At 42.2% G+C, this 26167-nt stretch overlaps 1 protein-coding gene across 1 annotated transcript in view; it reads right to left on the bottom strand.

Annotated features, from left to right (window-relative positions):
* The window catches only part of KANK1 (KN motif and ankyrin repeat domains 1), a 232950-nt gene that overhangs the window by 203515 nt on the left and 3268 nt on the right, over nucleotides 1-26167 (bottom strand). The gene's annotated exons all lie outside the window — the stretch shown is intronic.

Raw genomic sequence — 26167 nt, 5'->3', positions numbered from 1 at the left:
ATGTACATGACATTTAAAAACTGGAAAGTTTTAAGCCAGGCATGATGGCTCTTGCCTATAATCCCAGCACTTAGGGAGGCCAAGGCAGATGGATTGCTTGAGGCCAGGAGTTCAAGACCAGTCAGGCCAATCAGGCCAACATGATGAAATCCTGTCGCTACCAAAAATACAAGTATTAGCCAGGTGTGGTGGCTTATGCCTGTAATTCCCGCTACTCGAGAGGCTGAGGCAGGAGAATCACTTGAACCCGAGAGGTAGAGGTTGCGTGAGCTGAGACTGTGCACTGTACTCCAGCCTGGGCAACACAGCGAGACTGTCTCAAAAAATAAATAAATAAAACAAACACACACACAAAAAAGGAAAATTTTCAAACAAAAACTTTTACAGGTGTCATTTATGAAGTACTTACTATGCTAAATGTCTAACAAATATGTTGTCAATTGACCCTTATAACCATCCTCTGAAGGACAATCATTATTTCCGTATTACAAATAGGAAAAACGGAGGCTCTGATCCAATCAGAGACAGAATTCAACCCCAAATCTGACTCCTTCCTTATGTTCTAAGCTGACTCTCAAACAAATAACTAAGTAAACAATAGCTTTTGCTAGATATCACCATGCTGCTGAAACCCACCTGTTTGAAAGAACCTCCGCAAGTATCTATAATTAAGTTAGGACTGTTCCAACTTGAACTAGTTGCTGTCAGTTTAGTTTTAAAAATTACCCCAGCCTGAGGCAGAATGTGCGTCTTAGGAACCTCAAAATTGTTTTGCCTATCATGGAGAAACTTTTACTGAAATGCTATAAATGCTTTTCTTTTCCTCTTCTTCCTGGAGAACTGAGAACAATTCGGAAATGTGTAAGATGTCTGCCCCTCCTTTATGCAACTTTTTACAAAAAATAGGGTCCCAAGATAGAGAACCTTGCACACAGTCTCATGTTCAGCTGCCTGAGAAGGCATTACTGAGCACTTACTGCATCCCCAATTTTTTGCAACACAATCTTTCTCAAATACAACCATCCTAAGTTGGGCACTATTATTAACTCTTTTTTTTTTTTTTCAGACGAGAAAGCAGGGATTGAGAGAAGTCCAGAGCTTGTGTTCTTTCCGCTCTCCCAACCATGCTGATTCTGCCACAGCTCTACCATCTGCTTACCAGCACTGCCCTCAATAGCTCTGCTCCAAGACAATAAAAGGATGAATAGCTAACAAGAGAGAGGGGAATCAACAGTAAATAGATGTTTGAGCCTACTCAGGGCAACTTGTGTTGAGTGAGAAAACAAAAGGATGGACCCTATCCTCAAAGAAATTAAATCCACGAATAGTGTTAAGACACATGAAAACAAGTAAAATAGAAAACATTCCTTTCTCAATCAAGAGTTCTCCACCTCAGCACTGCTGACATTCTATAGCTCTTTGTTGTGGGCTGTTCTGGGCATCTCTGGCCTCTACTCCCTAAGATGCCAGTAGCACCCCTCCCCAAAATCATGGCAATCAAAAATGTCTCCGAACACTGCCAAATGCCCCTGGGGGGCAAAAATCAATCTCTCACCCCCACCTGTTGAGAATCACTGCTCTGCATGACACAGGTGTTGAAATATACCTATTATTATTATTTCAGGTTATTCCAGGGCTTCATCTTAGGTGCAAGCTTTCAGAGTTCTTTTTCAACATACGAATCAATCAAGATTTATAATCTCAAGAGAAAGAAGAGCCCTCCAAATTACTTGTTTATCAAAGACATTAGCAACACTTGAGAGACAATTATCCCAAACCTGTGGCTTGTTGAAAAATTAATTTACCCCATCCATGCTTTGATCTTCTAGCAAATTATTTTCTGAGACAAGATTTAACCTGTGAGGGCCTGACAGGCTAACCAGCTGTCAGACAGGAACTGGCATCAAATTCCAAGTGTCGAGTGGAGAGGGGGCTTCTCATCCTCCCCAAGGGAACTCAGTAACATACCAAATGTCACAGAGGGGTCCAATTTTCCCACGAAAGAGCAGAGGTGCAAGCATCAGCGCAGCTTAGCTTTGTTTTCAAAGGAAAAAGGGTCCTTTAGGAGGTGGTTTAATTTTATATTTCAGTATTTCCGTTATGAAAGCGTTCTTGTTTTAGTTTTAGTTCTTAATTTCACCATAAGCAAGAGAGTCACAACTCAAGTGATCTCCTTGCTTCTCTCTCGCTTCCTTACTCTAAAAGAGACAAGGAGGTAGCTTCCAGTCTTCCAAAAGCTCTTGTTCATCTCACGCCTGACCTGCAAGGTGTGTGCTGCCATCCAGGTGGAACAGATGCACCCTGAATAAAATGCTTGATTAGAAACCACACACTTTACCTAAAGGGGTACCGACTGTGAACTAAGACAGATAATGGTATTGTGTTTACACCTTATTGTGTGTGGCAGGCAGAAAAATGCACCCCGCAAAGGTGTCCAACTTCTAATTCCCAAACCTGTGAATATGTTACATTCATGGCAAAAGTCATTGTGCAGATGGCATTAAGGACTTTGGGATGGAGAGATTTTCCTGAATTATCTAGATGGACCCAATCTAACAAGTCTTTTAAAAAAGTCTTTTCTTTCTGTGGTCAGAGAGAGAAAGGTGGGATCACAGAAGAGGAGCCAGAAGAAACGTCAGGCGTAAAAGGGACTAAACTTGCCACTGGTGGCTTTGAAGATGAAGGAAGGGGTCACAAGCCAAGGAATACAGGTGACCTCTAGAAGCTGCAGCAGTAAGGAAATAGATTCTCTTCTAAAACCTTCAGAAGGAACTGGTCCTGCTGACTCCTTGATTTTATTCCAGTCTGTGCTTTTGTGTATTTTTTTTTTTTTTTGAGACAGTCTTGCTCTGTTGCCCAAGTTGGAGTGCAGTGGCACAATCTCAGCTCACTGCAAACTCTTGCCTTCCGGGTTCAAGTGATTCTCTTGCCTCAGCTTCCCAAGTAGCTGGGATTACAGGTGACTGCAACCACGTCTCACTATTTTTTTTTTTGTACTTTTAGTAGAGACAGTTTCACTATGTTAGCTAGGCTGGTCTTGAACTCCTGACCTCAAGTGATCCGTCCACCTCAGCCTCCTAAAGTGCTGGGATTACAGATGTGAGCCACCGCGCCCCACACGTGTGCTGTTTTAAGCATGAAATTTGTGGGTTTTATTACAGCAGGAATAGAAAACTAACAGACTTTAGTACCTGGAAGTGGGGTGCTGCTACAACAAATGCCAAAAAATGTGGAAGTGTCTTTGGAATTGGGTAGTGAAGGAGCCTGGAAGAATTTTGAGGAACATGGTAGGAAAGGTTTACGTTGCCTTAAACAGACCTGTTAATAGAAATATAAACAATAAAGACTGCTTGTGAGGACTCAGAAGACTGCTTGTGAGGAGCATGGTAGAGAGAACATAAATAGCCTAAGAGAATACCTCAACTGTCAAGAACACAGGAAATCACAAATACCATGATTCTACAGCCCATTTGCTGCCTACTGTGCACCAAGCAAGTGGAGCCCCAAAGCGGGCAAAGGCCCTAACACTCAGGGACAACTCTGTCACCCAGCAGGTGTACTGTATTGTCTGTCTCACTTCACGCCAAGAGTAAAGCCATTTTCCTTGCATGTTACTAATTTCCTAGCCCTGTGACCTGGGGCGGACCACCCCGTGAACATCACTCGGGGATGATCGTAGTACCTGTGAGGTCACACGTGAAAACTCACAGTACAGTGCCCAGTAAACAGTAGGCACCAAAAATGTGAACAGTTTCTCTACCTGGAGAGAAAGAAGGCTGGGCAGGAATAGATCCTTCCTTTCTCCCACAGGAAAGCCCCTGAGGACTCTTCCCCCAGCGAAGACTTAGGGCTTCTGCATAAGGGAAGGAAACAGAGGCAAATGTAGGGGATCCTCAGGAAGCCACATAAATCAAAGGCAAGGTTCGGGGACCTAATGGGGTTATTCCAAAAGCAAGGGACATAGGTACTGAGGTCTGAGGAAACTGCCCTCAGCAACAGAGAAAGAAAAAAAGGAGGCTGCGTTGTTTATTTGGGTGACTCTATTGCTGGAAATTTGCCCACTGCAGTCTGAGAACACTGGGCAGAGTTACTGTGCCACTGTCAGTGCCAACTTGGACAGGAAGTGATGCGGCCAATCCCACGGTTGTGAGGCCAGCAGGAGGGGCAAAGGGGGCATCCTCAAAGAAAGACATCATTTTAAATTCTCTGGCCTGGCTTCTTACCTCAGCTTCCCCTCGCCCCAACCCACTCATCTCCATCCATGGAATTATAAAACACAACTCAAATTAAAAGACTAATTGTTCCTACATGGCCAAAGTTTTACAGAAACACAGAATTTTCTACTTAAGATGAATAAACAGCTTTCTTATTGTAAACATGTTTTAGTGTTGGCGCTTTTATCAAGTTTCTGGGAGAAGCCATCAGAGGAAGAAAAAAGGCACTAGAAACATCTGATCCTTTCTGTCTTTTTACATCTGTACCCTTGACTATAAATTACAGTAATTCATTCCCCAGGATGAACAGTCAATAGTTAAATGTCAGCCAGTAGGCTGCTGCCTAACTAAGAGGGGAAAAATCACCCTAGGAGTGATCAAGATAAAACTAAGAGGCAAATAATTAAATAATTCTCTGCTGGTATTTTAAAGACGTATGTCTGCCAACACGGTCCACATTTTTTGCTTGAGAGTGGCATTTTCCCCTTTTCTTTCAAGAAAATCTCCTTAGTGCCTGCGGAGAAGATATCACATCTTACATCACTTTCTATTGATAGTGAAATCCACAGCCTCCCCAGCAATGTGATTAAGGCACAAACTTTTGAGACCAAAGCACATGTACCCAACTGAGCACAATAATGCTTTCAAAAAAAGAACAAGTTTCAAAAGTTCTTCTAACAATTCCATTGTTCAGGATTCACAAGCTGGAAGAACGTACATTTCTGCATTTTCTGAATTTCCACAAGTTGGGTCAGTCTAAAGGCTCATTCTTCACACTCCCACAAACTATTTATTACTCTATGCCCTTTCCAAGTAAATCAAGACAGGCAGTTATCAAAGCAGATGCATTATTTGGGTCCAGCAGAAAACAGAAATGGTTCTGCCCACCCCTTTCTCCCAATCTGCAAGCCTCTGTTCATCCCTGTGAATAAAAATGCAGAATGACAAAAAGGCTGGGTGACTTACATTATTCTCCTTATCTCAACACAAATGTGAAATCTGGGAGTGTCAGCTAGTCAATCTCCAGGTCCTCCTAAAAGATAATGTGCCTGGTGGTTTTGTTTTGCTTTTCACAAACATGGAAAAGGGGAGACATGGCTTAGAGGCATCCACATAACGAACTTGGCAGCCGAAAACAAATTCCAGCCTACTTCCAGAAGATGAAAAACAACACATAATGCATAGAAACTGTTCAAAGCTCCCATGACCTTTGCATCTGTCTCACTCTATCAGGAACTAGAAATGCCACCTCAGTTTTGACATACTGGGCCTCCAAAAAACAGCCTCTCTCATCCTTGGCTTCTCACCCAGCAGCACCACCTTCAAACTAGGACAGTCCAGATGCCAGAATATGATCCAGTAAAAACTATTCAGGATTCAGATAAGTCAAATAAAGATCAGATGGTCTTAAGAGTGTTTTGGAGGAGGGGAAAATATACAAATAATTTTCCATTTTCTATTTAGACTGTGCCTGCCACTTTAAATGCATTGTGCCTTACCTCATCTGTTCCCCACAAAGAGCCCAGTGATAAACTTTCTCTATGTCCATTTTTCAGATGGAGAAACAGGCTTAGAAAGGTTAAACATGCCTAAAGTCACAAACTGGCAAATCTAAACTCGGCACCCACACTAATCCTCTTAACCTAGGCTTAATATCTATGATATACGGTGATCAGCAACAGATTCTAAAAACAGCTATGACCCCTCCAAATCGCCCTTGGGGTTCAAATGAATTTTACTGAAAAAATTAATAATTATCTCCTTTTTTCAACAACCTTTGTTCAACACTTCACACACGCAGCTTTGCCTCTGACTGGCAATAAGTCACAGTATCTCCATGGCACCTGCTTCAAAGCAATGCGAATATTCAAAAGTGCTTTCCTCTTCAAAGACATCACTGCAGGACAAAATCCAATTCGAAAACTGTTCCGACCAGCAACATGGTGCCAGAGATGCCCCATTATCTTCGGCAAAACACCCAGCCTCCAAGCACAGCCACCTCCCTGCTTGCTCCTGCAGCTGTGTACACAAGGTTTATTATACCCAAATGGCCAGCTTTGCTTTCTTGCCAAGAGATAAGAAAAACAAGGTTGAGACCCTACTGCTGGTATGAAAATCTTCGATTCACACTTCAGAAATCTGGAAATGCACTTCCACATAATAAACTCAAGCAGTTTTACCCACTTCCAAGATGTTTCAAAAACAGTGATAAAGGCTGTATTTCATTCCCAGGGTAAGGCTTAAGCGGCAAATAAGATGCTCAAGCCAAGTAGCTTGGTGAAGACTTTCGTATAAGGAATGTTAAGCTTCTGAGTATCAACTATATATCTAAATTTAAAAATAACACAATTAGAACGTAGAATGGTTGTTACCAGGGGCTGGAGGGAGTGGAGGGAAATGGGGAGTTAAGGATTGAATGGGGGCACAGTTTCTATTTAAGAAGATGAAAGAGTTCTGGAGATGGATGGTGATGATGGCTGCACAACAATGTAAACATACTTAACATCACTGAACTATACACTCAAAATGATTGAAATGGTAAAAAAAAAAAAAAAAAAAAGGCTTGAGGCAGGAGAATCGCTTGAACCCAGGAGGCAGAGGTTGCGGTGAGGCGAGATTGTGCCATTGCACTCCAGCCTGGGCAACAAGAGCGAAACTCTGTCTCAAAAAAAAAAAAAAAAAAAAAAGGATGAATGCTCTCAAACTCCTTTTAAATCTGCATACACTGTGGGGACCAAGTCCTCTTCAGAGTCATCCAAGAAAAGGACTGACCACAGGGGCTCAGAGTGGCCCACAGATGATTTTACAGTCTAGTCTATAACATCTCTGTGGTTGTGCTCATGTCCAATGTTTTACATTAATTATCCTATAGGAAAAAAAACAGTTGTTGAAATTCCTCACTCATGTGCATGCTGCTTGGAGGCCAGGTGGATATCTCAGGTGAGCATCTAGACAAAAGTTCTCTTCTCTCTTGGTATCACAATATAACACAACAACAATCTAGCCCACACACACAACACACACACACAGAAGCAGCCACCTTTTTTCCCAATATATGGGCTATTGCAGAGTAACACTGAGGACATACACCACAAGGCATTTTATTCTGCCACAGTTCAGAATAAAATGGTCTCTGGTTCACTACAGTCTCTTTTCTTCATCTTAGGCAAATAAAGACTTTCCACAGAAAGAAAATCACTGATGCTGCTGTATTCCAGTTAACTACTGATGCTGTATTTTCATCACCTGAGACTGGACTGCAAGTCGCATCTCAAATGACAGAGAGTCCCCACAATCAAATCTCTTTATCCAACTCTCAAACTGAGTTTTGCTTTGCAATTGTTGACCTATTTAATTGCTTTTTCTCTTCCTCAGGTCTGCATGTTCTGATTTGTAAGCCGATCTTGATCCCAAATTAAGTACTACCTTATTTTTTCTTTTTTGAGACAGGGTCTCACTCTGTCACCCAGGATGGAGTGTAGGGGTACAATTACAGCTCACTGCAGCGTCAACCTCCTGGGTTCAAGCGACCCTCACACCTCAGTCTCCTGAGTAGCTGGGACTACAGGCACGTACCACCACATCTGGCTATTTTTTATAGAGGGAAGGTTCTTGCTTTGTTGACCAGGCTGGTCTCAAACTCCTGGCCTCAAGAGATCCTCCTGCATGGGCTTCCCAAAGTCCTGGGATTATAGGCATGAACCACCACACCCAGCCAATTAAGTACTTCTCACCACTGTTTTAGCATCTGTTTCCCCCTCATTGGAGGGATTTAAAAAAAAAAAAAAAAAGGGAAGCAAATCTTGTGTTAGAAAACTCTGACCTTTACCACCCTGGGTCCCTAAACATTTTTTTGAGTTACATAAAATATAACTAGTTTCCTTTAAAGTTTGCATAATTCATTTTTTAAAACTATTTTATTTTATTGAGATGTTGTCTCACTTTGTCACCCAGGATGGGATGCAGTGGCACAATCATGGCTCACTGCAGCCTCAGCCTCCCAAGTAGTTGAGGAGGCATGCCCCACCACGTCCGGCTAATTTTGTATTTTTCATAGAGACAGAGTTTCATCATGTTGTCCAGGCTGGTCTTGAACTCCTGGGCTCAAGCACTCCACCCTCCTGGGCCTCCCAAAGTGCTAGAATTACAGGCATGATGAGCCACCACTCCCAGCCACATAATTCATTTTTAAATGCCATTACAAAACTGACAGTTAACATCAACAATAAAATATTTAATGCAAGCCCAATCCTCCCTAATACAAACATATTCTTAACAATTAGAATAGTGTCACAACTAAAACATGAATAGCTCAACACCACAGAGCTAGGCAGAGCAACACAACAGAAGTCAAGAAACAGACACACAGGTACGTAGGACTTAGAGGGAAAATGGACTATTAATAAATGATTTGGAAAATCAGTAGCCATCTGGGAAAAAAAGTGAACTGGGATGCATATGTATTAATATAAATTCAGTATGGATAAATAATTTAAATATAAAGATACTGAAACTACAGTAGTTCCAACAGAAACCCTGGACATTTGAAAAATAATAATTTTAAGATGGGGAACTCCTTTTTCTCTTCATGACATTAAATCCAAAGACTTTAAAATAAGCTGCTGATAAATTCATTTACATGGAAAAATGTAATATAACCTGAGTCAAAAGATGAACAAACTGCAAACAACTCCAATTCTTATCACATGAGGGGCTTATTTCCCTTAGGTATAATGTAATACAACTTGGTAACAGCCCAATGGCAAAGGATACGAACAGTTCGCAGAAAGATAAATACAAACAGCTTTTACAAATTTGTGAAAATATGCTCATTCTCCTAAGAGAAATGCAAATTAAAACCAGATGAGACACCATTTTTTACTTAACAGATTGGCAAAGATTAAGAAATGTCATAACATACTGTGCCGGCAAGGATATAAGGAAACAGGTACTTTCATACCTTGCCTGTGACAGCATATGTTAGCATAGCTTCCATGAAAGGCAGTTAGAGTAGTATCTGTGACAAGTACAAACGCACATATCCTTTCACCTGGTAATTACACATTCATCACACATGGCACTATCACCTGTGAGCATAATAATACATGTACAAAGTTACCCCTTGCAGCACTGTTGGATGTAGCAAAATCAATAGGAAACCGATTAAACAAAATATGGAGTTAAAATAATACTATGCTGCCATTTAAAATGATTTTTTAAAAAAACCCATACCTCTATATGGAGCAGTCTGAAGACATATGGTTTTAAGAAAAAAAGATGCATAACAATATATAAAGTCTATTATCATCTGTGATTTAACAGGGAGAGATAATATGATCATACACACACACTTTTAAAAATATATATGAGGCTGGGCATGGTGGCACACGCCTGTAATCCCAGCACTTTGGGAGGCCAAGGCGAGCGGATCACGTGGTCAAGAGATTGAGACCATCCTGGCCAACATGGTGAAAACCCGTCTCTACTGAAAATACAAAAATTAGCTGGGCATGGTGGCACCACTGCTCATGGTGGTCAGGAGTTCGAGACCAGCCTGGTCAAAATAGTGAAACCCTATCTCTACCAAAAATACATAATTAGCCGGGTGTGCTGGCACCTGCCTGTAATCCCAGCTACTTGGGGGGCTGAGGCAGGAGAATCATTTCAACCTGGGTGGTGGAGGCTGCAGTGAGCGGAGATCCCACCACCGCACTCCAGCCTGGGCAACAAGAGTGAAACTCCATCTCAAAAAAAAAAAAGACCAGAGACAAAAAGAAACCACAAGGAAGGAGGATACCACAGTATTCAGGGAAGAGAACGAATGGCCTGGACTCTTCAGAAGGGATGCCTTCAGGAGGAAAGGATGAATGGACAGCCACCCTGAGGTGTGCAAACACACAGAGAGCAGGGTTAGGCTTCAGTTTGGGAGTGAGTCAGTCACAGGTACTTAAAACAAGCACTCAAAACAATTATTAACTCTGGGTGGGCAAAAGCTATATGAGGAAGGAAATGTTATTTAAATTACATGTCTTGGCTGTGAATTATTTCCAGTAAAAATAATACTATAAACATTATATATTAACCAAATAAAAATCATATTAATATTAGAGCGGGAGAACAGAGGTGTTGGGGGAAGTCATAAGAGTTTATCTTCATCTTCCAGTGTGAGGAAAGTAAATATCCAAAACTGAATTTAAAAAAATCAAGAAATGACATGATAAGAATGCTTTCTCAAGGTACCGTCATTTCCACAGGTCTAAAGCAGTCAAATATCAGCATTTTCTTATCGCTCAGCATCAGAAGATAGATGAGAGATTCCTCTAAGGAGAGGGAATCAGGTGGGAAAAGCAGGGCAGACAGCTACTGTTTTCATGGACGGTTTTGTAGAACAACTTGACTTTTTGAAGTGTGAGAAGACACGTATATAAAACATTGCTAAATTTTTTCATTTAAAGAATTTTTTGTAATTTTTATTTTTTTGTACAGAGAGGGTCTTGCTAGGTTGTGCAGACTGGTCTTGAACTCACGGCCTCAAGCAATCCTCCAGCCCCAGCCTCCCAAAGTGCTGGAATTACAGGCATGAGCCACTGCACCCAGCCTTAAAATCTGTCCTAGAGCCAACATTCAAGGGTTTTTCCCATATGAGAACCAATGATGGTCTTATGTGTGCTGCTCCCATAACAAAAGTCATATTTCAAATCACATCTAAGACAGTCTAAGACTTCCAGGTCGACCACTGCTGGTGCTGCCCACCAGCTCCCACCTGTGGGCTGGGGAACAGTCATTGCTCTGCCATCCCATTCGCTGGGAGAAATGCCTGAGAGACAGCACCAGAATCACACTTCTTGAAGACTTCAGGATTTTGCAGGTTTCTCATTAGCTCCATAATTTTTATAATTGTAAAGTGACTAAGATCACAAAATAAAATCAGAATTCCTACTTTTGTGTTCTCCAAGAAAGGCCTCATTCTCCTCAGAGGCAGAGAGGGATACATGTGGGTTTCCATGCAGAACTCAATTAAAAGCAACCTGAATAAGAAACAACTAATTTGTCAATGGCTTCAGGTAACCAAATTTCAGAAACAAACTGATCGTTTATTTTAGAAAGTTTAGAAAAATACTGATCCTTTGGGTGACAAATGCAATTTTTTTGTGTAAAACTAACTGTGCGGTTTCCAAGGGGTCCTTGTGAAATCCCCAATTCCAGGTCTAATGGAGAAACAGCAGCCAGGGGAGCAGGGAAACCAGCCCAACCTTTGCTGCTTATTCTCCTAAATCACAGGGCTAACGTCACCACATGCCTCCTTAAATAAAAACACAGCACTTATGAGCCATTGACAAATCTGGCCAGCTCAAAAATACAAAATTCTACAGTTTTTTGTACTCCTCCGTTTGGGAAGCCAAGGCAGGCAGATCACTTGAGCCCATGAATTTGAGACCAGGCTGGCCAACATGGTAAAATCCTATCTCTACTAAAAAAATACAAAAATTAGCTGGGCATGGTGGCACATGCCTGCAATCCCAGCTACTCAGGAGACTGAGGCACAAGAATCGCTTGAACCAGAGATGTGGAGGTTGCAGTGAGCCGAGATCATGCCACTGTACTTCAGCCTGGGCCACAAAGCGAGACTCTGTCTCAAATAAACAAACATATATATATATACACACACACGTATATATATATATATATATATTCTGTCAGAAATCAGGGTCTTTGGGTTTCAGAAGCAAGAGTTGGCTGGGAGCAGTAGCTCATGCCTGTAATCCCAGCACTTTGGGAGGCCAAGACGAGCAGATCACCTGAGGTCAGGAGTTCGAGACCAGCCTGGCCAACAGGGCAAAACTCCATCTCTACCAAAAATATAAAAATTGGCCAGGTGTGGTGGTGTGCGCCTGTAGTCCCAGCTACTTGGGAGGCTGAGGCAGGAGAATAGCTTGAATCCGGGAGGCAGAGGTTGCAGTGAGCCGAGATCGTGCCACTGCACTCCAGCCTAGGTGACAGTGACACTCCATTTCAAAAAAAAAGAAACAGCAAGAGTTTGGGATTGACTAACCAAAGCAATAAAGCAATAGACAACAATAGTTTACAAGCAAGTTAATACCTGTATAAGCGAAATTCAATCAAACAGCAGCCTGTAGAGAGACAGCATACCTAAAATTACTTTCAGAACACTGATAAAAACCAGTAACTAGCCGGGCACAGTGGCTCACACCCATAATCCCAGCACTTTGGGAGGCCAAGATGAGCGGATCACCTGAGGTCAGGAGTTTGAGACCAGCTGGCCAACATAGTGAAACCCCGTCTCTATTAAAAATACAAAAATTAGTCGGGTGTGGTAGTGGACACCTGTAATCCCAGCTACTTGGGAGGCTGTGGCAGAAGAATCGCTTGAACGTGGGAGGCGGAGGTTGCAGTGAGCCGAGATCACAGCACTGCACTTCAATCTGGGCGACAGGCCAAGACCCATTAAAAAAAAAAAAAAAAAAGCAGTAAGTGACATACTACCTGAAACAATGGTGCCAACCTGGCCAAAGCTAAAATAAAACCAGCCATAAGCTAAGATAAACAAATCTCTGTAATAAACGAATTCTCTTCCTTTGAAGATTGACTTGAATTCTTATATACCATACACTCCCAAAAGTTACTTGAAAAGTCAAACAATAGGCAAGGCGCGGTGGCTCACGCCTGTAATCCCAGCACTTTGGGAGGCCAAGGCGGGCAGATCACGAGATCAGGAGATCGAGACCATCCTGGCTAACACAGTGAAACCCTGTCTCTACTAAAAATAGAAAAAATTAGCCAGGTGTGGTGGCGGGCACCTGCAGTCCCAGCTACTCAGGAGGCTGAGGAAAGAGAATGGAGTGAACCCGGGAGGAGGAGCTTGCAGTGAGCGGAGATCACACCACTGCACTCCAGCCTGGGCGCTGGGCAACAGAGCGAGACTCTGTCTTAAAAAAAAAAAAAAAAAAAAGGTCAAACAATAAAAGGCAGAGTTATTGTCAAGAAAAAAAACAAAAAGAACTACAGAACAACTTAAGTAAAGGCTGGGGAAAGGGGAAAGGAAGGGAAAGGTTGTATTATTTCACCAGCAAGTTGAAGCCAATCACTTTTGCAAGCAAGCATGACACTTAGTTCCTGGCATCCTGGTAGCCAAAGCAGAAAAGGGAATCAGGTAAGCTGGGACTCCCTGTTCATCAAGGAAATAAACGTTTTCCTAACAGTGAACTAAAATATATATTTCCTCACATAATGGATTCTGAACAGCATAGTAAATCTTTACCGGCAGTTCATTTAACAGCAAATATCTATTCAAGTGTCTTCTGTGTTTCCAGGTTCTGTTCTAGGAGCTTGATGTACCACCAACCAGCAAACCAGCTAAAGGTTCCTGCCCTGGAGAAGCCCATATTCTACTGGGATATGCTGAAAATAAACAATAAATATAATAGGTAAATTCCATAATACTACTAGTTAATTTTGTTATATGAAAAAAAAAGAAACAAAAAAACAAGAAGAGGCCAAGCTGATTAAGAGGGACCAGGAGTACCAGGAGAAGACAGGTTATAACTTTGAATAGTCATGGTACTGACATGGGGACATGTGAGCAAGGACCTCACTGAGGTGAGGACAGAGCACTTCAAGCACAGGAAGGAGTCAGTGCAAAGGCCCTAAGGGAGGCAACAGGGTTATCTGTGGAAGAGCAGAGAAGGGGCGAGCACAGGAGAGGTTATAGAATAACAAGGGACCAGGCAAGGACAGCCATGGAGTTCACTGTAAAAACTTGTCCTCCCAGGGAAACAAGGAGCCAACAGAGAGTCTACACAGTGCCACAATATGAATTTTGTTTCTAAAATATGGGTGTTGAGAATGGATTGCAAGGGAAGCAGAGAGTCCAGGTATCAGGCTACTGCAGTAATCCAGGTGAGAGAGGATGGTGGCAGTGGAAAGAGGAAGGAGGATGCAGATTCTACACATATTTGAAGGTGGAACAGGATTTGCTACTGAATTAAAGGTAGGTTGTATGAGATAGGGGAGTGAAGATGATTACAAAGTTTAGGGGTTTTACCACCAGAAGCCTGTGGCGAGAAGGAGTTTGGGGGAAGTAAGAAATTCTGTTTGGGTGACGTTGAATTTAAGGTGGCCACCACGCACTCGGGTGTAGATACTGGGGAAGTAGCTGGACCTTATGGAGTGGAACTGGAGAAAAAAAGTCAGAGCTGGAGACCTAAATGTGGGAATGATTGGAATATCAACCACACTTAAAGTCATGAGAGAAGATTAGGTCACCATGAGAATGAGTGTCTACAGAAGAGATCAAGAACTGAAACCTTACAGAAGATTTTTTGCATTATCCATCAATAAAAGCAAAAGGCTAACATTAAGTCAGGGAAGGCATTTTCATGGGAAACCACAGCTCAGCAGTGCAGGCATTTAGCTTTTGGGCCAATTCTGGCTTGATTCCCATGAGCTGTCAGCACCAAGGGAGGAGTAATGAAGTGAAAACCAGGGCAGGTCAGAGGCTGGTGGTCAGGAGAGCAGAGGCAGGCACACATTGCTAAGCCTAAAGAGTGCATTAGAGTTTATAGAGTGAGCTACATTAGATACCAAAGTCACTCATCAAAAAATACCAACTTAAAAACCCCAAAGTCAGCATGAAGTCCCTTCCAGTCTGTCCCTGCAGAAGTAACCATTATGGTATTTGCCTTCTGCCAGTTCAACCCCACTCTGGGTCCCAGGCCTGGAGAACAGACCCTGGGGCACACCAGGACCCCCTTCCTCATGAGTAAAAGGGCTCAAAAAGAACGCCTTTCCCTGAGTCTCAGTACTGAGACAGAGTACTGGGTACTCTCGGTATGACACCAAGTATATGCTCTGCTTGTGAGAACCATACAGGAGACCGAGTGAGCACGGAAACGAGCGTTAGGAGTGCTATCTAGTTGTGTGTATGTGCACTCCCTTACACACAGCCCTCTTAAAACTTTTAACAGAATGAAGGAACCATGATATATGTATCTGTACCCAGTCTTGGTCCAAAACACCTGCAGCATCTTTCAAAACTAGATGTAATATTTACCTTTAATTTAAAAATAAATAAAATTCAGCACAAGGGAAAACAGAATTGTAAAATGAGACCTAAATTAGTAAATAACCATCATGAAGCTCTCCATTTCTTTTTAACAGTGGGATATAAATTTGGTCAAAGCAATGAGGAAATCACAATCTCTTACAATATTTACATTATTCAATAAATCAAACATTTTCCCAAGAAATGCGCCAACATGTTCTAATGCCAAGGCCTACAGCAACTTTTCTAACAGTTCTCAAAAAAAAAAAGGGCCACTGAGAGAGGCAAAAGGGATCACTATGTGTGAGTTTCCTGTGGCTGTTTCTTAAACTCTTCTCTATTTCTAACTAATGTAAGCTGAAGACATACTAGATGTTCATTCAATAAAAGAATGTGAGCCAGGCACCGTGGCTCATGCCTGTAATCCCAGCACTTTGGGAGGCCGAGGTGGGTGGATCTCCCTAGGTCAGGAGTTCGAGACCAGCCTGGCCAACATGGTGAAACCCCATCTCTACTAATAACACAAAAATTAGCCAGGCGTGGTGGCATGCACCTGTAATCCCAGTTACTTGGGAGGCTGAGGCAGGAGAATCGCTTGAACCCGGGAGGCAGAGGTTTCAGTGACCCAAGATTGCACCACTGCACTCCAGCCTGAGCAACAAGAGCAAAACTGTCTCCAAAAAAAAAAAAAAAGAATCTGAAGGTAAAAGAAAGTACAGAATTTCAAGTGCCCAGTGTTTTCATGAAATTTCATGAATGAACACTATTTCCCAAAAACGAGTTTTCATAAAGAGTTGGAAGTAGGTTAACAGCTCAGGAAGAACTCCAAGTGCAGCAGTCTGACACCAGCTGAGGCTTGGTCCACCTACACTAAAAGTCAATTAAGCAGAAGAGACGTCAGCATTCTCATAAAAATTACAGCATCTGATGCCCCCACACCTCAGAAAAAGGAGTGTGAGGGTGAACATGCAGAAATGGCCAAGCTTCCCCACAAAAAGAATCTCAACATGTAGATGGTGAATAACCAACTGAGGCACAAACGTTCTGTTCCTCACAGCAATGTGTGATTATATTTTGTCAACTTGCTTCAAAGAATTCTGACTTCATATCTTTTATATAAGACAGAAATTTCCTAGTAAGAATATCAGCAAGAGTTCAGCAGTTTCATTTCTGAAAGAAAAATACCAAGACGGATTGATGAGGCCTTAATAAATTTTATTTCTGTCAAAAGGCCCCATCTCTACCCTTCTCTTGACAGTAGCATCCACTTTTAATTGGCTGCCAAAACCATATTAATTCAGGCAATTAAACAAAAATCAACTGACCAATAGGATAGCAACAATGCATGGAAAATCAAGATATAAAAGTCAAGAGAAGAAGAAGTGTAATTTCTTGATTAAAATATAGATATAGAGCCATGGGAAACAACTAATGGAAAGTTACCAAGTTGTTGGTACAGCTCTCCAACTCATAAAAGATTAATCAGTCCTGTCCAAAAACAAGACCCTATTTTCCATATCTAGGTAGATTTCTGAGGCATAACCTTTTCAAAATAAAACCCAAAGTACAGATTTAACCAATTCTAAAAACTATTTCTGAATCAGAATACAGGCCAGTAAATCTTTTCGAGTTAAATATAGTTTTCCATTATGGTAGATTATATTGTTGTTTTCAATTATTCGCTAACCTCCCTGAAAGAGGATTATATAGTCCATTATCATGTGACTTATAGCATTTCCAGATGGAAGAATTAATCGCACTTCTCCACCCCATTGCTGGCAGGCCTGGTCATATGACTTTCTTCCGCCAAACGAAGGCAAGTAGAAGTGACACACAAGCAGAAGTATTAATAACTATGAATGAACTGGTCATTTCCTTTTTAATTTTTATTTATTTTTTTGAGACAGGGTCTCACTCTATCAAGCAGGCCGGAGTGCAGTGGTATGATCACAGCTCACTGCAGCCTCAACCTCCTCAAGCTCAGGTGACCTCCCACCTCCCCCTCCCAGGTAGCCGGGTCTACAGGTGCGTGCTACCACACACTGCTAATTTTTGTATTTTTTGTAGAGATGGGGTTTTGCAATGTTGCCCAGGCTAGTCTTGAACTTCTGGGCTCAAGTGATCTATCCACCTCAGCCTCCCAAAATGCTGGGATTACAGGCGTGAGCCACCGCACCCGGCCATGGTCATTTCCTTTCTTACCCTCTACCATAAGTATGTCCCAGAGTAGAGTGGCTCATTAAGTCTAGAAATTAAAATATATTGTTTTAAGTCACTGAGCATAACTAGACTAATGTAAGTAATGAAACCACTTCATTTTTAAAGCTGTTTTAATGATCAATGGAATGGAATGAATGATCATTAAGTTTCTGCCTTATAAATGCATGATTTAAGGGGAGGAGAAAAACCCAAATGACTTGTTTGACCTTTAGAAGACCTTATTGAGAACAACAGTACGTTCAAAGGCGACAAGGTTCAACAGCTTGCCATTCCAAAGGCACGTAATTCATTTCTAACTGATGGAGGATAAAACAAGGATCGAGGTTATAAACTTAACTGGCATACCAGTCTCCTGGCAAAATAAGGAAATGTAATTGTTTGGGATTTTATGAGAGGTCAAAATCATTCCAAAAAGTCCAGGTTCTTCTTTAGCTTTTTTTTTTTTTTTTTTTTTGAGACAGAGTCTCGTTCTGTCGCCCGGACTGGAGTGCAGTGGCCGGATCTCAGCTCACTGCAAGCTCCGCCTCCTGGGTTTACGCCATTCTCCTGCCTCAGCCTCCCGAGGAGCTGGGACTACAGGCGCCCGCCACCTCGCCCGGCTAGTTTTTTTTTTGTATTTTTTTAGTAGAGACGGGGTTTCACCGTGTTAGCCAGGATGGTCTCGATCTCCTGACCTCGTGATTCGCCCGTCTCGGCCTCCCAAAGTGCTGGGATTACAGGCTTGAGCCACTGCGCCCGGCCTCTTTAGCTTTTTAGTATTAGTCTCTGCATGGAAATCTTACCAAGATCTGAGGAAGTGAATAGTTTCACAAATGACTACTTAAAAAAGAACTTGATGAAAATTACTAGACCTCTCAAACTTTTTTCTAGAAGCCTTAAAGAAAAACAATACCCAAAGTTAAGACTCCTCTCATAGCTACTCTCATGAAAATATACAAGAATTAAAAACTTAATTTCTGAAGGAAAAACACTCATCACCACCTCTTGCAAATTTGTGGCATATCCTGACAAGTTGGAAGTCCAGAGAAACTCAGAACACTTACTAAGATAAGGCTGACAGATCTTGATATCCAGAGGCTGTGGTGAGAGTGGGCTTTGGGGGAAAAGACACAATTATAAGGTGCCTAGTAAAAGCTGAAAGACGCCAGATGCAGTGGCTCATGCCTATAATCCCAGCACTTTGGGAGGCCGAGGCAAGCGGATCACCTGAGGTCAGGAGTTTGAGACCAGCCTGACCAACATGGAGAAACCTCGTTTCTACTAAACATACAAAATTAGCCAGGCGTGGTGGTGCATGCCTGTAATCCCAGCTACTCAGGAGGCTGAGGCAGGAGAACCGCTTGAACCTGGAAGGCGGAGTTTGTGGTGAGCCGAGATCACGCCATTGCACTACAGCCTGGGCAACAAGAGCGAAACTCCGTCTCAAAAAAAAAAAAAAAAAAATTTAACACAATGCTAAGAAACTCCATACAGGTTTCATGGAGTTGTGCTTTCCTACAAGACTTGGGTCCCTAAGCCTGCCTCTACCCTTTACTTCCTGCCAGAGTTCTACCTCTCTTGGTCACTATATCTCATCTAGGGTCACTGCCCTTTCTCTGCTCCTCTGGCCTAAAGTAAACAAGGTGGCTCTTTGGGGACTTTTCCTAGGGAGTTTTATAGTCCGGAAATACCACATCCTTTATCTTCCTCCCAGCTCCTCCTCCTTACACACTTAAACACCATGGAACGACAATAGTATTTCTTTCCAAACACAAAGAAACAAAGAAAACATACACCTGGCAGGAAATAGTAGAGTTTCGATTCTAGAACCCATGCTCCCAAACCCATGCTCCTAACCCCTAGCCTAGATTGAATCAGAACCCCTTGAAGTGTCCGGCCAAAAATAAAAGTAAAAAGCCAGGAAGAAACGTGAAAGTAAAAACTGCCCTGGGTCACTGGGGGTCAAGGAGGGAGAAGGGGAGGCTCAGGATGAAACAACCGAGCCTGGGACCTGAGCTTAAATACAGACTTCAACATGTGAACAATTGCTTTAAGCCAGGACTGAAATCAGATGGGCCTCCTAAACAGGTAAGCACAGTTATCTGGTCAAACTGGATGTGAGGTCAGAGGTTTACAACACTTTCTTTGAAACGTTCCCAAGAAAATGATTCATAAACCATACAAACATCAAGCCTCTTTAGCAGTGTTTCCTCCTTTTGCTATCAAAGTTGACAAAGCATGAAAGAGTGACAGTTTTATCCACAGTACTAAGGCTACTTTATCAGGTCATTTGGGGATGGCTAAGAACCCTCAAGGTTGGCCAGGTGTGGCGGCTCATGCCTGTAATCCCAGCACTTTGGAAGGCTGAGGCAGGTGGATCACTTGAGGTCAGGAGTTCAAGACCAACCTGGCCAATAATGTGAAACTCCGTCTCTACTAGAAATACAAAAATTAGCCAGGCATGGTGGGGCACTCCATAATTCCAGCTACTTGGGAGGCTGAGGCGGGAGAACTGCTTGAACCTGGGAGGCGGAGGTTCCAGTGAGCTGAGAGCACACCACCGCACTCCAGCCTGGGCGACAGAATAAGACTCTGTCTCAAAAAAAAAAAAAAAAAAAAATCCTCAAGGTCTTATTACTCATTCTTAACCTCAAAAGGTGAGCAACTGGCACACCCTTCCCCACAACAGGCAGAACTGAGCCCAGGCATATTATCTCCTCTCTTTCTCAGTAAGAGATGCTTACCTTCTCTAGAAAGTGTGAAAAAGCGGCCGGGCGCGGTGGCTCAAGCCTGTAATCCCAGCATTTTGGGAGGCCGAGACAGGCGGATCACGAGGTCAGGAGATCGAGACCATCCTGGCTAACACGGTGAAACCCCGTCTCTACTAAAAATACAAAAACTAGCCGGGCGAGGTGGCGGGCGCCTGTAGTCCCAGCTACTCGGGAGGCTGAGGCAGGAGAATGGCGTAAACCCAGGAGGCGGAGCTTTGCAGTGAGCTGAGATCTGGCCACTGCACTCCAGTCCGGGCGACAGAGCGAGACTCTGCCTCAAAAAAAAAAAAAAAAAAGAAAGTGTGAAAAAGCTCTATAAGCAATAGGATTTCACTAAAGGAAAAAAAAGAAAGCCTTCCAATTAGGTTTTCCTATTTTCCCATGAATATCCTAACAGTAGGCTTTGTTTCCTGAGGTTGACTAAAATAAACCTAAAAAAGAAAAAAAAGAAAGAGTGTTCTTTATTGACCTAAAAACTAATCAAAACTGTCCTGACAAAACACAGCTTGCAGCCCGGCCACAGTGGCTCATGCCTGTAATCCCAGCATTATGGGAGGCCGAGGCAGGCAGATCATGAGATCAGGAAATCGAGACCATCCTGGCCAACGTGGTGAAACCCCGTCTCTACTCAAACTACAAAAATTAGCTAGGCAAGGTGCTGCATGCCTGCAATCCCAGCTACTTGGGAAGCTGAAGCAGGAGAATCACTTGAACCAGCGAGTCAGAAGTTGCAGTAGCTGAGATCCCGCCACTGCACTCCAGACTGGGCGACAGAGCGAGACTCTGTCTCAAAAACAAAAACAAAAAAAAGCAGCTTCCTGAATTTTGGAAGGATAACTAGTAGCTCCCTCATGGCTCTAAGCTCACCAAAAAACACAAGAAGGGTGTGTGTGTGTGTGTAGAGGGTGGTGAAGAACAGAAACCACATTCAGATGCACCCCTAGCAGGGCATTAGGACAAATCTCTTCATAACCCAAGTGTTCAAACCTACGCTGACGGAGGCATGAAATTCCTCATCACCTGAAGGACAGGTACCATCCAAATCAATCACCTGAAGGACAGGTACCACCCAGTGGGCTGCTAAGCCACTATAATGATAACTACTGAATCAATAGCTTCATGCAGATCTGACAGCCTTAGTATGCTACTGATAAAATGATCCATATTCATTCAACAAATATTTCTGAATGTCTATGAAGTATAACCTAGTAACTCCCCTCCCACCTGGGCACATCATAAAAGGCCTTGCTATTCCTCAGGCCAGTGTCTCTGCACTGCACCTCCCACCCACATTTCTGTCATTCCCGCATTATGAACAATTTTCAGATTCCACTCTACAGCCAAAACCGCTCCCCTTCCCTCCTCACTGACTCTAATAAAGACCCACCAGAAAGAACATCACTAAGTTCATATGATCTCATTTCGGAGCTAGCCCTGAATTCCCTAAACTTTAAAAAAGTAAAAACAATATACAACTTTCATCAGCAGTTATTTGAATCGCTTCTCCCAACTGTTACTGAAACATGTCAGAGCTGAGAAACTGCAATGAATTAAGCAATCTTCAATCATATCTCTCAACCAACTTTCCTTCATATGAATTTAGCAAACTTTCCTCCTACTCCTGAATTATAACTCCAAAAGGAGTTAAAAGTGTGATGTCTCTGGAGGCAGAGAAATCTTATTCGCCTTCAAGGTCAGAAGCCTGAATTCTCCAAAAACCCTTTAGATTATTCAACCCAGGACACAGTCTTGCCACCAAGAGGTCAAACAATACCTGTAAGTACCTTACAGATATTTAAGACTACCTTGTGTCTATTCCGTGATCAGCAATACCCCAATAATATTTAAGGGAAGATGGAATATATGCACAGAAGTACAAAGCTAGATGACAGCGGCATGTTGGATTCCTAAAGAGGCATACCGGTCTTAAAAAGAACTGAGAGGATAAAACAGGTGCCCAGAATAAAAGCTAAAGGAAGAAATTTCAAAATGTCAACAGAAAATAAATTAAACTCAAACACATCAAACCTTATGAGTTTTCCTTGAAACTACCCATTTCATTTGCTAAGAAGTTACAAAAACTTACAGCACTGCTATTGACGCCTCACACTATCTAGCTTATCCCTACCTTAACAATTCCTCTTTTATCGTTTAAAAAATCGTGCATCAGCTTCTCAAGTTTTCTTTTACATTTATGTGGAAATTTAATTCCTGGAAACTACAGAACATGATTCAGTCAAATTCTCCTATGAAAATGTCAAAGTGAAAGGCAAAAATCAATAGATTGATTTAATAAATTAGAAAACCTGCAAGAGTAATACAGTATGAGCAAAGCTTCACCCTTTAAATACCTTAATTCTCAGAACTAGTAGGGTTATCCAAAAACTTGTTCTTTAAATTTTTATTAGAAGTAAATTCCTTGAAATACATCTCTCATTAAAAGAAAAAACCACAATAAATGAGTGTAGAGAAACAGAAAAGCTAGAGTGGTTAAAGAACTGATACAATGTCTCTAGATGAATTCTTTAATTGGCTTTGTTTTTCTACTTTGCTATGCAATAAAATAAAAAGTATGAACCCTTTTTGAGGTGTTCATCTTCATTAGTCATCCAGGGAATCAATAACACATTTACCAGATTAGTTAAAATAAGACAACAGACAACAACAAGCACTGTGAAGCAACTGAAACTCATACACCACTGTTGGGAATATCACTTGATAAAACCACTTTGACAGTATCTACTCCAGCTGAACTGCAAGGCCCAAAAATTGCACTCCTAGATATATATCTAACTTAAATGTGTAGATATATTCACCAGAAAATACAAAATCATTCATGACAGTACTGTTCATACTAGTCCAAAACTGGAAACCCAGCGTACATCTACAATAGGATGAATAGCAGTATTCACATGATGGAACACGATACAGCAATAAGCATGAATGCATAACCACATACAACACGGATCAATCTCACAAATATAACATGGAGAGAAGCTAGACACAAAAGAGTGCATGCTCTGTGATCTCAGGTACATGAAGTTCAAAAACTGACTAAATTGATCTATGGTATTAGATGTAAGGATACCCTCGGGGTAAGAGTTGTGACTAGAAGGGGATATGACACCAAGATGGTCAGACTGGTCTGTGGCTCCATTTGGGTAAAGGAGATGAGGGAGTATTTGGCAGAACACTGAACTGAACCATCTCGTAACAGGGATAATAAGCCCATCCCCTAAAAAGGGCTACCCTGAAGCTATTATTTTTATAGGAAAAAGCAGCTCTATTGAGATGAATAGGGAGGGAGAAATAGAGGGAGGGAGAGAGGGAGGGAGAGAGGGAGGGAGAAAGGGAGGGGGGGAGAAAGGGAGGGAGGGGGAAAGGGAGGGAGGGAGGGAGGGAGGAAAAGAGAAAAGGTGAATACAGTATTCAGGTTTCATTTTTACTTTTGTTCTTTGAGATGGAGTCTCTGCCACCCAGACTGGAATACAGTGGCATGATTTTGGCTCACTACAACCTCCACCTCCCGGGTTCAAGCAGTTCTCCTGCCACAGCCTCCCGAGTAGCTAGGACTACAGGTGTGCACCACCAAGCCCAGCTAATTTTTGTATTTTTAGTACAGACGGGGTTTTGCCATGTTGGCCATGGCTGGTCTTGAACTCCTGACCTCAAGTGATCTGCCTGCCTCGGCCTCCCAAAGTATCTACTTTTGTTCTAATTGCTTTTAATCTATTTTTCTCCCCAAGGTCAAAGGGTGAACCAGTCAGAATTAACAACAGAAATCTGAAAAAATTTAGCCAAAAATATTACGCAGATATCAAACACAAATTTACATTCTTGCCACTAACCAAGCCATATTTTATTAATAAGACAAATATCAAAAGAAGTTATATCTGCAATATACAATGAATGCAAACCAACAAGACAAGAGGCTCTTACGTGTTTCTTGGGTGATCAGATAATTATAAAAAGGGATTAGTTATGTGTTCTGAGAGTTAAACTAAGCCCCATTGCTCAATTATATTAACTAAATGAATTCAAAAAAAGAAAAAATCCAAAACACCCCCAACAGAGTTACAGGGCTCCTGACACTGTTTCCAATTAACTGATTGCTTTAGTAATGAAATAAGCAAGAGAGCACCTATTTCTGACAGGTTTTTCTGCATGCGCATCCACATACAAACACTCAACTCAGCCATGTGTCTGTAATAAGATTCTTCATTGGTGAAAATATCATTTGCTTCCAGCATTCATAATTTAAATGCAAAGTGCAGGGAAGGAAAAGGCAAACAGGTATCTGAGTTTAAAAGCCAAAGAGAGAAAATAAAAACTGTCAAATTATGCCACCTGCTAGGCTCACAAAGAGGACATGCTCATAGATAATTCCCATCTCTAGTGGCTGCAGTGTTTTAACAAGAGCCTCATTGTCAAGCCTCCCCCACTCAAGACAATTTTGCTGTTTTTCTGCCGTGTCCCTCCCCAACACCATACCATTCAACGAACCTGAGTTTTCCATATCTCTATGGCCTGGTAAAGAATGGACTGCTTTATTTTAAATCAGAAAGGTAACCAAAAGAAGACAACTAAAAATAATAAGACAAAAATAATAAGATATCTAATAAAAACCAGGAGGCAGAGAGAAGAGGAAAGAAAGGTGTGAGGGAATATAAATTCCACTTCTTCCTTAGCAAGAAATTAACAGATACTGTCAAATTTATGAACCCAAGGATAGACTGGCAGTATATTTTATACTGCAAATTCTTTGACATTCCCATCAAGTGGCAGGTCGATGTCCCCTCTTCTTGAGTCTGAGCAAGTTTTGTGCTACAACCAATATTTTGGCAAAAGGTAAGTTATGTAACCTCTGACACTATGGCATAAAGGGCCATGAAGCTTCCAACTGGTTTGCCCAAGGTGCTCATAGCAGGGTGTGATGGTTAATTTTATGTGTTGACTTGGAGGATGTTTTTAGATGAGATTCACATTTAAATTAGGTAACTACGGGTAAAAAAGACTGCCCTCCATAATGTGGGTGGGCCTCACCCAAACAGCTGAAGGTATGAACTGAACAAAAAGACCGACCTCGCTGAGCTAGAGGGAATTCTCCAGCAGACCACCTTCAGTCTTCTTGTAGATTCTCCTCATCTCCATCTGTCCGCCAACACTGCAGATTTAGGACTAGCCAGCCTCTAAACTGAATAAGCCAATTCCTTGTTTTAAAAATCTCGTGTGTGTGTGTGTGCGCGTGTTGTGTATATATATACTGGAAACTATGCAAATGCCCCTCAACCCTAAAAATTGATAAATTGTAGTCACACAGTTGAATATTACACAGCAGTGAAAATAATTGTACGGCCACAAGCAACAACACAGCTGAATCTCACAAATATCATGCTGAGAGAAACAAACCCGGATACTAAAAGCTATATACTGTGTGAGTCTGTGTACAGCATGAAAACAGACAAATCTATCCACAGTTGGTATAACGGTTACTCTTCGGGAGGGGCAGTGATTGAACAAGAGAATAGGGGCACTTCGGCAATGCTGGCAATATTTTGGTTCTTTCCGTGGGTACCTGTTATATGTTCATGTTCACTTTGTGAAGATGTACTCTTAAGATGTACAGCTACGGGCTGGGCGCGGTGGCTCACGCCTGTAATCCCAGCATTTTGGGGGGCCAAGGCATGGCAGACTACCTGAGGTCGGGAGTTTGAGACCAGCCTGACTAACATGGAGAAACCCCATCTCTACTAAACATACAAAATTAGCCGGGCATGGTGGTGCATGCCTGTAATCCCAGCCACTCGGGAGGTTGAGGCAGGAGAATCGCCTGAACCTGGGAGGCAGAGGTTGCAGTGAGCTGAGATCACGCCATTGCACTCCAGCCTGGGCAACAAGAACAAACCCCATCTCGGGGGGAA

This window comes from Colobus angolensis, unplaced genomic scaffold (genome assembly GCF_000951035.1).
Source record: "Colobus angolensis palliatus isolate OR3802 unplaced genomic scaffold, Cang.pa_1.0 Scaffold419, whole genome shotgun sequence".
In the NCBI taxonomy this organism is placed as follows: domain Eukaryota; kingdom Metazoa; phylum Chordata; class Mammalia; order Primates; family Cercopithecidae; genus Colobus; species Colobus angolensis.
The sequence above is the reverse complement of the archived record's forward strand: the minus strand, read 5'-3'. Positions and strand labels throughout refer to the sequence as shown.